The 14,669-nt window shown below is 42.7% G+C and overlaps 1 protein-coding gene across 2 annotated transcripts in view; it reads left to right on the forward strand.

Moving 5' to 3' along the window:
- Window positions 1-552: 552 nt before the first annotated feature.
- Window positions 553-14,669, forward strand: part of TMOD3 (tropomodulin 3) — an 80,072-nt gene continuing 65,955 nt past the window's right edge. Inside the window, exon 1 of one of the 2 annotated variants that reach the window (XM_053593126.1) lies at window positions 553-754. The gene's annotated coding sequence lies outside the window, so the exon portion shown is untranslated. Of the gene's footprint in view, window positions 755-1,074; window positions 1,187-14,669 lie in introns of those variants that run through there. The other variant, XM_053593127.1, reaches the window with a different exon arrangement.

The raw sequence follows: 14,669 nt of genomic DNA on the forward strand, positions 1-14,669 counted from the left end.
CCATCCGCCCAGACCACTCCTTGGAGCTGCCGTGTATTTTTTTCTCCCACTTACATCAGCCCAGCCCTACAGCCTGAGTAACGTCTGAAGCCGGAAAGGGGCAGGCACTGCTGGGGAAGATAGGGGCAATATTGTTGCTTCATCATCCTTGGTTGCATACCTACGAAAACTACTAGGGTCGCCACACCCTTGAGGTAACATTCGCCTGCCTTATATCCCTCTCGGGCCTTAGCTTTTATTTGTTTACTTTGTCATCATTTTTTCATGACATGTTTAAGGGACTGGATGTCTTGTCCTTGGATTAACACCAAGAGAGCAATGCAAGTTCTGCCGTGTGCCTCTTTACAAAAGATCAAAGTAAAAAGGAAATCTATACCAAAGAACCTCTAGATATGATCGGTAACTTCCAGAAGGTCAAGGGTAGGTCTTCCCGAGAGTAGCGAGCTTTGTCTCAAGGTTGAATTTTCTGCCCTTTGTAAAGACCAGAGTTTGCACCCAGCCGCACCCTCGCTCGCTGGAACTACAACTCCCGGGATGCCCCGCGGGCTGCACGTGCGCAAGCGCTAGAAGAAGAAGGGGCGCTCGCTGCTCCGACAGCGCGGTGGAGCGAGGGAGCCACTGCCGGAGGACCGGGCAGCTCCCGGGAAGGCCCACACAGGCTGACGGACGGGTACTGGGGACCCAGCCTTTGCTTGCTGCCGGCAGTTCCCGCGGGTCTGTGAAGAGCTCGGCAGCCCCAGCGGGCGCCAGTCAGGTAAGCCCAGCCCGGTGCTTTCCAGGAAGTCCGTCTGCAGCTGGGACAGGGAGTCGCACCGGCCATGGTGGCCGAACAGGGAGAGGTTGCTGCCTTCCAGCCGCCCAGCTTGGGTCTCCTTCTCTAAGGGCCCCTGCTGGGGAGCAGGAGTACGCTGAGGGCTGCTTCAGGGCGAACCCGCCCGGGTGGGGCTGTGGGGCGGGCTGGGCGTCGCCCACCGCCGGGGCGCGCAAACCCGGAGCTGCGGATGAATCACTCGGGGGCCCGGCCTCCCCCAGGTTCGGGACCGGCCCCTTCCCCTCCCGCGGAGCCGGCGCCTGCTGCGGCCGCGCGGGCTCCCTCCACCCCACCCGGGCGTACCTCGGGGACGATGATCTTAAAGTCTTTTTTTTTTCTTCCCCACCAAGACTCCTTCAAAGACTTCTGCTTGTTGTAAGTTGGGGTGGGGGTGTGGAAACTTAGGGCACACCCATTTGTGATTGAAACCTGGCTTTTCTTGCATTCGCCGTTTCGAGCTATGCTCGTCTTAGAATAAATTCCTGGCTCTTGGGCAGCACAGCTGGATCCGGCTGTGAAGTTTGTTTGTTGGTTTGTTCTGAGGACGTGACTGAGTCGTTGTATTTTTGCTTACAGAGGCTGTGTGTTTCTTCTGCAAGCGTGCATTCTGATTACAAACAGAAATGGGCAACAGCCGCAGTTTCTTTCTTCGTTTGTAAAGTTTAGTTAAGCAATCACATTTCCAACTTGCCCTTGGCTTCTCTTAAAACCAAATGTCATCTGGTAATGTAACACTGCAGTAAAACATATCCCAGGAGGTCATACTTCAACAGGAAATTAGCCTGTGGAGATTTAAATTAGTTATGTGCAGTCTGTTTTGGTTTGTAACATTTTCATGCAGCTCATGTTTCTTTCGCTGAAAATTCTTCATATTCATTTTTTGGCAGATTAAATTGATTAATTAATTGACCTGTCAAAAATATATTAGCGTTAGAAAAAATAGCTTTGCCCAGGCTTATTTACTCCTGCTAGTTTCTTCCTAGTCCTAGGCACCTTTTTACATTACATTTCACGAAGAGCCAGCAATTCTAAGTTACAATCCCCCAACATATTCCTACAAAAGGAACAAAAAGGGAATTAAAATGTGAATTCCAATATATTCTAGCTTTTTAGCTTTTTTGCTTTTGCATCTCTCAGAATTTCTAGTTTGCTCATCTTTAAAATGAGATTGTTGGACCAGATGACCCCAAGATTATTTCAACTTTAAATATTTCTGATTTTTAAAAATTCACTTATTTATTTTATTCATTCATGAAACATTGGCCACATGAATCATTTTAAGCCCTGTGCTAGGAACTAAGAACAAAAATGAGTTCTTAAGAATGTTACTGACCTACTGCTCAATTGTCTTTAGTCATATGTTTTTATGACTAATTCCTAAGTTTTGTAATATACCCATTAGGCCAAATTACTCTGTAATATAACTTCACCTGAAGTTAAATAAGTACAGGTCCAATCCCAATACAAATACTGATTTCATAATCAAAGATTTTTCAATTCTCGTTTACTGGTGCATATATATATTTATTTATTTATAGACAGAGTCTCACTTTGTCACTCTCAGTAGAGTGCTGTGGGGTCATAGTTCACAGCAACCTCCAACTCTCTTGGGCTCAAGCGATTCTCTTGCCTCAGCCTCCCAAGTAGCTGAGACTACAGGCGCCCACCACAATGCCCGCTACTTTTAGAGACCCGGTCTAGCTCTTGCTGAGGCTAATCTGGAACCTCTGGGCTCAGGCAATCCATCTGCCTCAGCCTCAGAGAGTGTCAGGATTACATTTACTGGTGCATTTAAATGAAACACGATTCAGTACCAAGGGAAAGACCTGAATAGTGTAGGGCAATGCTTTTCAAATGTTAACATGTTTAAATCACTCAGGATACTGTAGGATTGAAGTGAGGATTTAGAATCTGTATGTCTAGTAGGTGATGACCACATTTTGAATACCAAGAGTGAGGATAAAATTTTAAAGATATTTCAAGGTGTTTAAAATATTGGTGCTGATCTTTTTTTTTTTTTTTTTTTGGCCGGGGCCGGGTTTGAGCCCACCACCTCTGGTATATTGGGCCGGTGCCTTACTCACTGGGCCGCAGGTGCCACCCAGGTGCTGATAATTGATATTAGATACATATTGATGGTTTTTCCAACTGTGAATTTTTAAAGATACTGTAATCCTGTTCACTCTATCAAAAACAATTTCTTTCACAAAAGATTTTTCTCTCCTTTCTCTTTCTTCTTTCTCTTTGCTGTATCTTCTCACATTTTTCTTTCCTCCTCTTCTACTCTCAGTTTTTTTCATTCACATTAATTCAGTAATTCACTAATTCAACAAGTATGCATCCCCATACAAGGCACTGGCTCAGGCTCCTGGTGAATTTGTGTAAGACATAGGTCCTGTCTGGGAGCTTACTTTCTTTGGGATTAGGCATGTATACTTGTTTAGTTCACAGCACTTGAGCCATTTATACAGAATAAAAACATGTGGTGGGTATTCAGGAAAGGTCGTCTTCAGTTGTAGGGGTGGGGAACAAATAAAGTCAATCCTTTTTTCTATTCACTGGCCATCCCTGTTTCTCCTAGGCTATACCTTCTATACTATTTGAGAATATATGACATATACTCACAACTAAAATACAAAGTATTAACCTGGAACCTGAGGTGGGCTAGGTACATGAAAATCAGTTAGAACTAGACATGGTGGCACACAGCTATAGTCCTAGCAACTTGGGAGGCTGAGACCAGCCTCAGCAACATAGCAATACCCTAAATCAAAAAGAAAATCAGTCACATCTGAATAATATTATAGGAAGGGTGAGAGGCTGTGGGGATAAAAATATACTGGATACTACTTGGGAAGCTGAAGGGGGAGAATCCTTAAGCCCACAAATTTGAGGTTGCTGTGAGGTGTGATGCCACCGCAGTCTACCGAGGGTGACATAGTGAGACTTTGTCTCAAAAATATGTATATATCTGGATAGCGACCAACAGAGGGAGGAGAAAAGATAAAAAGGAAAGAAAATAGAGGAGGATCCTATAAAATAGTTGGAAAAAAGGACTTCTAGTAAGTTTTCTGGGGTCAGTCCGATGTACACTGATACCCCGTTTCCCCGAAAATAAGACAGTGTCTTATTTTAAGGTGTGTTCCCAAAGATGCGCTAGGTCTTATTTTCAGGGGACGTCTTATCTTTCCTGTAAGTAGGTCTTATTTTCGGAGGATGTCTTATTTTCGGGGAAACAGGGTACTTAGGCTGTGTTACATCTTAAATATGTGTGTGCTCTGTTGAATAGTTGAGGAGGGTATTCTCTGGATTGCAAGCATGGCTCATTAATCTTGCTAGCTGACATCTGATTTACATACTTTCTCAGTTCTATAAATCAGATCCTTTATTTTATTTTTGAGACAGAGTCTTATTATGTCGCCCTGGGTAGAGTGCTGTGGCATCACAGCTCACAGCAACCTGCAACTCTTGGGCTTCAGCTATTCTCTTGCCTCAGCCTCCCAAGTTGCTGGGACTACAGGTGTCAGCCACAACGCCCGGCTATTTAAATCAGATCATTTAAAATCACAAATACAGGCCAGGCATGGTGACACATTCCTGTAATCCCAGCACTCTGGGAGGGTGAGGCGGGTGGAGAGCCTGAGTTCAAGAGTTTCAGACCAGCCTGAACCAGAGCAAGACCCCATCTCTACTAAAAGTAGAAAAACTAGCCAGGCATTACGGTGGGCGCCTCTAGTCCCAGCTACTCAATAGGCTGAGGCAAGAAGATCTCTTGAGCCCAAGAGTTGGAGGTTGCTTTGAGCTATGATGCCACAGTACTACTTTACCAGGGGTGACAAAGTGAGATTGTCTCAAATAAATAAATAAAAATAACAAACATAAAATCATATTGAAAGACAAATGATATAGAAAACTCCGGGCGGCACCTGTGGCTCAGTGAGTAGGGCGCTGGCCCCATATGCCGAGGGTAGCGGGTTCAAACCCAGCCCCCGCCAAACTGCAACAAAAAAATAGCCGGGCGTTGTGGCGGGCGCCTGTAGTCCCAGCTGCTCAGGAGGCTGAGGCAGGAGAATCGCGTAAGCCCAAGAGTTAGAGGTTGCTGTGAGCCGTGTGACGCCAGGGCACTCTACCCAAGGGCGGTACAGTGAGACTCTATCTCTACAAAAAAAAGAAAAAAGAAAATAGAAAACTCCACTGGACCTATAATTGGTTTATAATGTGCATATTAAAGTTATAAAGACTCATATTCAATTTGCTATTTATGAAAAATTAGATACTTGAACATACTTTTTTTTTTTTTTTTTTTTTTGTAGAGACAGGGTCTCACTGTACCGCCCTCAGGTAGAGTGCCATGACGTCACACGGCTCACAGCAACCTCTAACTCTTGGGCTTACAAGATTCTCTTGCCTCAGCCTCCCGAGCAGCTGGGGCTACAGGCGCCTGCCACAACATCCAGCTATTTTTTTGTTGCAGTTTGGCCGGGGCTGGGTTTGAACCCGCCACCCTCGGCATATGGGGCTGGCGCCCTACTCACTGAGCCACAGGCGCCGCCCTTGAACATACATTCTTATATCTATCTATCTGTATGTGTCTCTAATCTATTAGACTGTTTGCATGTATGAAGGAATATAGATGTGAATAATCCAAATGATAGAATATACATGGGTGGTATTCAGGAATTTCATTTGAAACAAAATTATTAACCTATATCTTGAAGCAGAATGCTACTTTGTATTTTTCTATTGAGGTATAATTAATACTCAGTAAAATTCACATATCTTAAATATCCAGTTCAAGGAGGACAATTTTATATATACTGTAACTTTTACCAAAATAAGAAAACATCTTTTTATTATCCTAGAAAGTTCCCTCATGCTCCTTTTCAGCCATTACCTTCCCCATTCTGCCTCCAAAGGCATCTACTTTCTGACTCCATAGATTTCTGACATCATAGATTTGTTTTGCCACGTCTCGGATTACATATAAATGGAATCATGTAGTTATGTCCTTTTCCTGCCTGGCTTCTTTCATGTAACAGTGTTTTTGTTTGTTTGTTTGTTTGTTTTATAGAGCAGAATCTCACTTTATAGCCCTTGGTAGAGTGCCATGGCATCACACAGCTCACAGCAACCTCCAACTCCTGGGCTTCAGCGATTCTCTTGCCTCAGCCTCCCGAGTAGCTGGAACTACAGGCGCCCGCCACAACGCCCGGCTATTTTTTGGTTGCAGTTAAGCCGGGGCCGAGTTTGAACCCACCACCCTCGGTATATGGGGCCGGCACCTTACCAACTGAGCCACAGGCGCCGCCCTGTTTTTTGTTTAAGTTTTGGCTGGGGCCAGGTTTGAACCTGTCACCCCCGGTATATGGGGCTGGCGCCCTACTCCTTGAGCCACAGGCACCACCCAGTGTAACAATGTTTTTAAGATTCATTTCTTTTGCACATTTCAGTGTTTTGTCCATTTAAATCAATGAGTAGTATTCCATTATATGAATATATCCCAGTTTATCTATTTCTCTCGTTTTTTTAAATTTCAGATTAATATGAAAGTACAGATGATTAGGTTACAGTGTTTGCATTTGTTGGGTGAACCCCCTGTTGTAGTTGTATCCAGCACCCGGGAGTTGTGTCATATAGAGGGGAGCACTTCAATCTCCCTCCCTCCCTCCTCTTCTCGCCTTCCTCCCTCCACTTCCTCTCCCCAACTTAAAGTAAGCTTTTCTCTTGTGCAGGCATGTATTACTTCATACTATACCAGCCTCATGTTAGTATTGAGTACATTGGATACTTGTTTTGCCATTCTTGAGATACTTTATTAAGAAGAATGTGTTTTAGGTGGGCCTGGAAACCTATAATGCTAGCACTCTGGGAGGCTGAGGGAGATGGATCATCTGAGCTCTGGAGTTCCAGGCCAGCCTGAGCAAGAGTGAGACCAGATGCTGTCTCTACTAAAAATAGAAAAACTGGCCAGGTGTTGTGGTAGGTGCTTGTAGTCTCAGCTACTTGGAAGGCTGACACAAGGGGATTGCTGGAACCCAGGTGTTTGAGGTTGCTGTGAGCTATGATGATGCCATAGCACTGTACCTTGGGAGACAGAGAGAGACTCTGTCTCCAAAAAAAAAAAAAAAAAGTGAAAAAGTGTGTTTCAGCTCCATCTAGAATAATACAAAAGATGTAAATTCTCCATCCTTTTTTATGGCTGAATAGTATTCCATGGCATACATATACCACAGCTTAACAATTTTTCTCTTGATATTTGTGTTACTTACAGGTTTGGGTTATTATAAATAGGTTGTTATGAACATTTTATTTATTTATTTTTTTTGTAGAGACGGAGTCTCACTTTATGGCCCTCGGTAGAGTGCCGTGGCATTACACAGCTCACAGCAACCTCCAACTCCTGGGCTGAAGCGATTCTCTTGCCTCAGCCTCCCGAGTAGCTGGGACTACAGGCGCCCGCCACAACGCCTGGCTATTTTTTGGTTGCAGTTTGGCCGGGGCCGGGTTTGAACCCACCACCCTCGGCGTATGGGGCCCACGCCTTACCGACTGAGCCACAGGCACCACCCTGTTATGAACATTTTAAGTCCTTGTGAACATGTTTTTCATTTTTCTTGATAAATACCTAGATGTGGAATTACTGAATGATAGGGTACATGTATGTTTAACTTTACATAAAAACTTTATTAAAAGCCAAACACTTCTCCAAAGTGGCTTATACATGAATTCCAGTTGCTCAGTATTTTTAGTGTTGCCAGCCTTTTAAAAAATTTTAGTCATGTGGGACCACACCTACGGTGCATCTTACAAGGGTACATGTGAAACTTACTAAATGTAGAATATAAATGTCTTAACACAATAACTAAGAAAATGCCATGAAGGCTATGTTAACCAGTTTGATGATAATATTTTATGGTACCCCATGATTGCATTAATGTACACAGCTATGATTTAATTAAAAAAAAATTTAGTCATGCTAGAGGATATACAGTGGTACCTCATTACGGTTTTATTTTGCATTTTCCTGATGACTGGGGATGTTGAATGCTTTACAATATGTTAATTGGCCATACAATATCTTCTTCTGTGAAGTATTTGTTCAAGTCTTTTGCTTGTTCTTTCATTGGGTTATTCATCTTTTTATTGTTTATAGGAGTTCTTTATATATTCAGGATACATACCTTTTGTTAGATGTATGTATTGGCAATTTTTATTTTATCCAATCTGTTGCTTGACTTGTTTTCTCAGTGATGTTGTAATGAGCAGATGTGCTTTCTTTTTATAAAGATGTGCTTCCATTTTATCAATTTTAAAATTTTATGGTTAGTGTTTTTTTTTGTGTGTCCTGACCAAGAAATTTTTACCTCCACCCAGAGCTGCAAAGATAGTCTGTTTCCTTCTAGAAGCTTTTTTGTTCTAAGTTTTTCTTATCGTCCCCCTAATCTGTCTCAAATTAATTTGTGTGTTTCAAAGGCTTAGGTTCATTTTTCCCCCTACATAGATCTCTAGTTGTTCTAGCAACTTAGGTTAAAACAAACAAACAAAAAAACCTACCTTTCTCCATTAGATTGTCTTGGCATCTTAGTTGAAAATCAACTGAGCTGGGGTGGCACCTGTGGCTCAAGGGTGCTGGCCCCATATGCTGGAGGTGGCAGGTTCAAACCTAGCCCTGGCCAAAAACTGCAAAATAAATAAATAAATCTAAAAAAAAAAAAAAAAAAGAAGAAGAAGAAAATCAACTGAGCTATTAATACTTTGTATTTTTATTGTACTTTATTGTTTAGTGTCTTAAAAACAGGCCCTGAATCATAAAAATCAAAAACAAAAAAAACACAAAAAAACCTTTAATGCACCCCTTCCAGATTGGGGCTAGACTGAGATAGATTCAGAACTAGTTACTATGTATTTCCTCATGGAAAAATGCTAATTATGAATTTGAATTTTAAATGGCTTTTCTGGGGCTTGAGTTAATGGAGACAACCTCATTTATTTCTAGACTCCAGTTGAACCTTGCCTATAAGCCAGGTTCTGGCAGATGCTAGGGAGGAGGAAGGAGATTCAAGCCCAGAGTGATCTCTTAGGACTCTAATAGAGCAATTAATACTAAAATATTGGTGGCACCTGTGGCTCAGTGAGCAGGGCGCCGTTCCCATATACCGAGGGTGGCAGGTTCAAACCCAGCCCCGGCCAAACTGCAACAAAAAAAAAAGCCGGGCGTTGTGGCGGGCGCCTGTAGTCCCAGCTACTCGGGAGGCTGAGGCAGGAAAATCGCCTAAGCCCAGGAGTTGGAGGTTGCTGTGAGCTGTGTGATGCCATGGCACTCTACTGAGGGCGATAAAGTGAAACTCTGTCTCTACAAAAAAAATAAATAAATAAATAAAATATTAATATTTTTTGGCTTACTGGCTTGATCAACATAGATGGAAATATATATGGCCCATGGTTTTTCATTGCCATCTCTGTACCCTATTGTCCATTCCAATCCTTGATGACACACAATTCTTGAATGTCCCTTACAACAATTTTTAAGGAAACAGATTGGTGATTTTTTCTTCTAGCGTTATTTACTGATAACACCAAAAAAAAAAAAATCACATTATTTTTAAAAGAATGTCCCTAGCCTAATTACTCTAATATTAATATTTCATTTTTCCTCATTCCCTCCAGGCTTTATTTGTCTGCATATTTTTTTTTTTTGTAGAGACAGAGTCTCACTTTATGGCCTCGGTAGAGTGCCGTGGCATCACACAGCTCACAGCAACCTCCAACTCCTAGGCTTCAGCGATTTTCTTGCCTCAGCCTCCCAAGTAGCTGGGACTACAGGCACCTGCCACAACGCCCGGCTATTTTTTGATTGCAGTTCAGCCGGGGCCGGGTTTGAACCCGCCACCCTCGTTATATGGGGCCAGCGCCTTACCTACTGAGCCACAGGTGCTGCCCTGCATATTTTATATGATTGTAATCATAGTGTACGTGTTATTTTTGTTCTAAGATTAGTGGATGCCATCTGTCTTATTTGGATCACCCCTGTTAGTAAAAACAAACAACACTAAAGATGGAGAAAAGATGACAAGGGGACTTACTTGTGTGGAATCTTGAATCCTGAAACTTAACTAAGATAGAAGCAGAAACAATTTTGATTTTCTTATTCATTCTCTCTCTCACTGTCTTCAATGTATAGCTTTATTGAAATAAAATTCACATATCATAAGTTCACCCATTTAAAGTGTATAATTCGCCTCAGTTCCCGTAGCGCCAGCCACATATACCGAGGCTGGCAGGTTCGAACCCAGCCCAGGCCAGCTAAAACAACAATGACAACTGCAACAAATAAAAAATAGCCAGGTGTTGTGGTGGGCGCCTATAGTCCCACCTACTTGGGAGGCTGAGGCAAGAGAATCGCTGAAGCCCAAGAGTTGAAGGTTGCTGTGAGCTGTGATGTCACAGCGCCTACCAATAATGAGATTCTGTCTCAAAAAAAAAAAAAAAAATTAAAAAAAAGTGTACAATTCATTGGATTTTGTATATTCACATTGCTGTACAATCATCACCACTATTTTAGAACATTTTCGTCACAGCATAAAAAAAAGCTTTTATTAATTAGCATCACTACCCACTTCCTCCCAAGCCCTCTCACTTCACCCCCAGCTATTGGCAATCACTAATCTACTATCTCTATGGATTTGCCTATTCTGGGCATTCATAAATAAAATGATTTAAATAATATGTGATATTTAATACTGGCTTAATTCAACCTGGTACTACTCTTAATAGTTCGTTTCAAGAATCACTGAAATACAGGCATGGTTCCTTCACAGATGTGCACCCTATTTGACCTGTCAAGATATGTTCTCCCTCCAGTATTTATGCTCAAACACCTACACCCACACAAACACACTAAGACAAACTTACAAACTAAGGTAACTGATAGGCAGTGATAACCCTCTACAAACAAACATCTTCATACCTAGGCATATCTAAGCATTAATATCACCATAAGTACATACAAGTGAACACAATTCCTGAAGTATGTGGGAGAAAATGGATGAGAAAATGAGGGCTGAGTGGACAAGAGTGAATGAGTATGGTGGCAAGTTGAAGTTATTTAAATAAAGTCTATTCTCTTGATGTTTAGAACTATTTCCTAGAACCTTTAGCTTTTTTTAAATGTATCATTAGTCTGTGTATATATTATTTGGTATGTATACAGACTTGTCTGTAAGATTGCTATAGTTCTTTAATCTATTACACAGCAATTTCTTTGAGCAGGATATTATTAATAATAATTATACAGTAGAGAATTCCATATGGAAGATTATGATCGATAAAATATTGTGGTTTCCTGGTGTGGTTTTTTTGCTTTAATGAGTTGTTAAGGAATATTCCCTTGATATGCATACGAGTAGAGGGGAAGGAGGCCCCTCAGATGAGTATATTATTATAAGTCTGTTTCATGTTCAGGCAGCCCTTATGCTGAGATAGGCGTGGCAAGGTTTGATACAACCTCAAGATTTATTTTCATTCATGGCAGACTTATTATTATTATTTTTTTTTATTTTTATTTTTTTTTGTAGAGACAGAGTCTTACTTTACTGCCCTCGGTAGAGTGCCGTGGCGTCACACGGCTCACAGCAACCTCCAGCTCTTGGGCTTATGTGATTCTCTTGCCTCAGCCTCCCGAGCAGCTGGGACTACAGGCGCCCGGCTATTTTTTTTTTTTTTTTTGTAGAGACAGAGTTTCACTTTATGGCCCTCGGTAGAGTGCTGTGGCGTCACACAGCTCATAGCAACCTCCAACTCCTGGGCTTAAGCGATTCTCTTGCCTCAGCCTCCCCAGTAGCTGGGACTACAGGCGCCTGCCACAACGCCCGGCTATTTTTTGGTTGCAGTTTGGCCGGGGCTGGGTTCGAACCCGCCACCCTCGGTATATGGGGCCAGCGCCCTGCTCACTGAGCCACAGGCGCCGCCCCATGGTGGACTATTATTAATCCAAGTTAGTATTCTTAAAGAACCTTTTTTGTTTGTTTTCCTCTTTTTTTTTTTTTTTTGTCCGGGGCTGGGTTTGAACCCACCACCTCCAGCATATGGGACCGGCGCCCTACTCCTTGAGCCACAGGCGCTGCCCTGTTTTCCTCTTTAATATGCCCAATAGCGGGCTAGACCTGCTGAGGGGAGGAGGGAGAGTCCTAATTTGATTGGGAAATATCAATAAGTAGTTGATGGTTTCAGAGCTCAGCCCCTCTCCCCTATTTTTCTGCTGTTGTCCCTAAGATCTATAGTTTCTTGGAGAAAAATCAGAACCATATGCAGAAATGAACTGTGACAGATTAGCACAGATTTCACCCTCGTCTGCAAGGCCATTGGTGCAAGTGGGCCCTTTTGTTGTCAGCTCGTCCTCCTCCTCTACCTACCTTTCCTGTGCACTTTTCTTGAGCCCCTATTATTATTCTTTGTCAGACGATCTCACTTCCTACTGTCCTTAGACACCTGCCAACATTCCAAGTGATACAGTTCACACTCTACCAGAGAAGAGCTCTTGTCACTCCATTCAGCCCCTTAGCTTTCCTTCCTGCCTCAAAAGAAACCATATATTCTTTTATCCCTTTGTCTTCTCACTGCCAAAACCATAGTGCTGGCCTGTATCTCCTTTGAGTAGGAAGCCAGGGAAGTCTCTTCAAAGATATGTTATTTGAACTTGTCTCTGAAATATGTGAAAGGCTTTGACATGGGAAAGAGTGCAGAAGAATAGTTCCAGAGTAGTGAACAGTGATGTAAGGGCTGGATGCAGAAGGGCAAGGTGACTTAACCTCATGGCTGTAACGCGAGTGTTTGCAGATCACTCCTTTCCCTTTACTTTTCTTCCCCTTTCCCTGGCTCCTCCCAACCCGCTTGTAGCCTGTGCTTTGATCTCTTTGCTTTGTATATACTTCTCCTCCCCCTCTATGTTAAACTCTATCCTTCCCTGACCACCCACAGCGATCTCTGAACTTGTGTAGCACTAATTGCTGCTGCTCTTTTTTGCAGTTAATTATGTATTGCCTTGATTAAAAAAAAATACAAAACAGAAAACACAGCTTTACGTGCAGGTCTCATTTTCCCAAATAGAGTGTGTATTAGTCAGAGGTTCTTAGGTCTCAGGGAATGCATACTCACTTAAGCTAGCTTGCTAGATTGTGTGGAGGCAGACTGAAAATTATTGTGTGTTACTATTGTAAGGGCACTGAGCTCCCTGAAATGAACTACAACTGAAACCCAGAGTAGGCATTTGGAAACCTCTGTCCTCCCTCTGTAGCTCGCATGGCCTCTCTTTGGCTTCTTTCTGTGCCTTTGCTCCATTCCAGGACATTAATTTTGATTTTTAAAAATAGCGTGCATTGGGCGGGGCCTGTGGCTCAGTGGGTAGGGCGCTGGCCCCATATACTGAGGGTGGTGGGTTCGAATCCAGCCCCTCCCAAACTGCCACAAAAAAACAGCTGGGCATTGTGGCGGTTGCCTGTAGTCCCAGCACTTGGGAGGTTGAGGCAAGAGAATCGCTTAAGCCCAGGAGTTGGAGGTTGCTGTGAGCTGTGATGACACAGCACTCTACCAAGGGCGATAAAATAAGACTCTGTCTCTAAAAAAAAAAAAAGTGTGCATTACATATCATTTATCTTAATTACTGAGTTTTTTTGTGCCCTCTTGAATCATGTGCCTGAGTCAGGTACCTCCCTCTAGCCCTAGCCTTGCCCTCCCCCATAGTTTGGCTTTCTCTGCTTTCCACCTAGCTTCAGCTTAAATAGGACTTTGGCTTGTTATGGTATTGCTTCCAGACTTGATAATACTTTATCTTTCAACTTAGGTTTCGTCTCCCAGCTTTCCAGGTCCCTACAGAAGAATTGGATTTGATCTATCCTGTCTGGGTTAGGTGCAGTGACCCCTGTACCAAATAGCTGTGAGAGATGGGGCATTGCTATGTGGTTTCTTTGGCTGTGTCCTTCTGGGGTAAGTGTGGGCCCACAAAAAGGTTTGTGGTTGATCGCCCATAACATACTTACTGTGCTGCCAGAAATCAGGGAGGTGAGCAGGGCTTATCTCTTATATCTACAGTTTGACAGCTGAAAAGTGTGTGTTTTCTTACTTAGTGTCTGTTTATTGCTATGACTGCCTGACCATTTTACTGTTAGGATTAACTTTTAGGTTTAACAGGCTACTCAGAGCATTATTCTTAATAACAGGGTGGACTGTGTATGAAATAATTACTGAAATTTATTCTATCATCATTTGGAAATTTTCTAATTTTATAGCAAATTATCTGCTTTTTTTTTTTTTTTTTTTGCAGTTTTTGGCTGGGGCTGGGCTTGAACCTACCACCTCCGGCATATGGGGCTGGCACCCTACTCTTTTGAGCCACAGGCACCACCCCAAATTACCTACTTTTTAAACATAACTTTTTGAGATTTATTTCCCAGTTCAGAAAGAATAGAGAAATAGAATATTGGTGATCAAACGCAGAGGGATAGAATACTCTGCAGCTTTACTGACTCTGTCCCCCAGCCCAGTTAGTTTATAATGTAACCAAGAACTCCCACGATTGATCTCAAAGTTTACTGGTCCCCCTAATTATTACAATTTGTTATACATTAATTTATTTTTATTTATTTAATTTCTTTTTTTTTTCTGAGACAGAATCTCACTATGTCACCCTTGGTAGGGTACCATGGCGTCACTGCTCATAGCAACCTCAAACTCCTGGGCTCAAGCGATTCTCTTGCCTCAGCCTCCCAAGTAGCTGGGACAACAGGCACCCGCCACAATGCCTGGCCATTTTTTGTTGCAGTTGTCATTGTTGGTTAGCTGTGCCGGGCTGGGTTTGAACTGC

Source organism: Nycticebus coucang, chromosome 6 (genome assembly GCF_027406575.1).
Source record: "Nycticebus coucang isolate mNycCou1 chromosome 6, mNycCou1.pri, whole genome shotgun sequence".
NCBI classification, from domain to species: Eukaryota; Metazoa; Chordata; class Mammalia; order Primates; family Lorisidae; genus Nycticebus; species Nycticebus coucang.